The sequence below is a fragment of the Hypanus sabinus genome, chromosome 32 (assembly GCF_030144855.1).
Source record: "Hypanus sabinus isolate sHypSab1 chromosome 32, sHypSab1.hap1, whole genome shotgun sequence".
NCBI lineage: Eukaryota > Metazoa > Chordata > Chondrichthyes > Myliobatiformes > Dasyatidae > Hypanus > Hypanus sabinus.
In genome coordinates this window covers 3,115,899-3,117,994 of record NC_082737.1, presented here as the reverse complement: position 1 = coordinate 3,117,994, position 2,096 = coordinate 3,115,899, and the positions used below count along the sequence as shown (strand labels likewise).

At 45.7% G+C, this 2,096-nt stretch overlaps 1 non-coding gene across 1 annotated transcript; it reads left to right on the top strand.

The window, feature by feature from the left end:
- Positions 1–836: 836 nt before the first annotated feature.
- Positions 837–924, top strand: trnap-ugg (transfer RNA proline (anticodon UGG)). The gene is given in 2 exon segments: positions 837–872; positions 889–924. It is a non-coding gene; the product is annotated as a tRNA-Pro (tRNA).
- The last annotated feature ends 1,172 nt before the right edge of the window (positions 925–2,096 follow it).

The following is a 2,096-nucleotide window of genomic DNA, read 5'->3' as shown; positions in this document are numbered from 1 at the left end:
CTGTTTACTCCCAAAGTGGATAACCTCACACTTATTCACATTAAACACCATCTGCCAAGCATCTGCCCACTCACCCAGCCTATCCAAGTCACCCTGAATTCTCCTAACATCCTCATCACATGTCACACTGCCACACAGCTTAGTATCATCAGTAAATTCGCTGATGTTATTTTTCATGCCTTTATCCAAATCGTTAACGTAAATGGTAAACAGCTGTGGTCCCAATACCGAGCCCTGTGGCACCCCACTCGTCACCACCTGCCATTCCGAGAAACACCCATTCACCGCTACCCTTTACTTTCTATCTGCCAACCAGTTTTCTATCCATGTCAATGCCTTCCCCCCGATGCCCTGAGCTTTGATTTTACCTACCAATCTTCTATGTGGGACCTTATCAAATGCCTTCTGAAAACAGGAGACACAGTGTGGACAACAACACCTTTTCCCCAGGGTGACAGCGGCCAATACGAAAGGACATGCGTTGAAGATGTGTGGAGGAAAGTTTAGGTGAGAGGTAAGTTGTTTTTATTTTGAACAGTGTGGTGGGTTCTCGGAACACACTGTTGGGGTGCTGGTCGTGGCTGACACAACAGAGGCATCAAAAAATACTTGGATAGACAGGTGGCTGCAGTGAAAATAGCAGATTGTGGGCTGTGTAGAAGGGAATGGTTATATTGATGGCAGAATAGTTTACATAGGTGGGCATAGCATCGTGGGCCGAAGGGCCTGTAGTGTGCTGTACTGGTCTTTGCTCTTTGATCTAATTTGGTGGTAAAATTACCACCAGATGCGTTGAGGAAGGAGATTGAGTAATTGAAAGGCATAAATATTGAATGGGCTCGTTGGTCTAGTGGTATGATTCTCGCTTTGGGTCTGATTTTGCAAGCATGCGAGAGGGCCCGGGTTCAAATCCCGGACGAGCCCCCCCCCCCCCCAAATGGTACATTTTTGAAATTCTGTCAGTGAAGCGTAGGAGAATGAGAGGAGATACTTAGATGAATACGAAATTATGAGGGCTGCAGGCAAGGCGAATTCCTGCAGGCTTTTCTCCTCAGGTTGGGCAAGACGACAACTCGAGATCAAAGCTTTAGAGTGGACGGTGGAATATTCAAGTTTAACGTCTTTCATCCAGAGGATGTGCGAGCTTGGAACGAGATGCAGGTAGAATTGTAACAATTAAGAGAAGTTTGGATAGGTACGTGGATGGGAGAGGTGTGGAAGGCTATATTCCGAGTGCGGGTGGGTGGAACTAGACAGAACGGCAGCATGGACTAGATGGGCCGAATAGCCTGTTTCCGTTCTCTAGTGCAACGTCACTCTATAACTCTGTGAAGGATTTGGACTTGCGTAGAAATGGAATGGATGGGAATCGTTATGAAGCTGAGTGGCCAATTCGTGCTCCGACAATCCTGTGTTCTTGTATTACTGAAATTCAGCTCTATCGATAGGAACAGGTATCCTGAGTGTGATACTCTCGACATTGAAGTGAAATACAGAAAATGAGCATAGGAAATAGTGTTTGGGTAGATGACCATCCTCCAACATTCTCTGACGTCTGGAGACGTTCTTGCCGAGCAGCGTGTAGCAAACGGAACCTCGTAGTTTCCCAAAGGAAATAAGAGACCCAAGGAATTTGAGCAACCTGTATATACAAACTTATGAGTGGTATAGACAAGGTTAGTGCAGGCAGGTCTTTTCCACTGAGGTTGGAGCCAGAAGTCATGAGTTAAGAGTGAAATGTGAAATAGTCACAGTGGTTTAATGCATTTGGACTTTCAAAATGATTTTGGTAAGTCTCCCGAAAGGAGTCTGGCATGGATTGTGGCATTGAATACACATGGGGCATTGTCAGGTGACAGAGCCGAAGCAGGGAAGAGGGAAATGCGGGCCTTTTGATGGAGGGAAGGAAGTGACAAGTTGGATTTTGCGGGGTTCAGTCCTCAACCCAGTTGTTCGCAGTCTAAGGCGGTAACTTTGAAGCTTCAGTACAGTATTTAAAGATTAGGTTTATTTGTCACGTGTACATCTAAACTTCAGGTGAAATTCATCATCTGTGTCAAGTTAAATTAGTGAATATTGTGCTGGCAGCCCGCAAG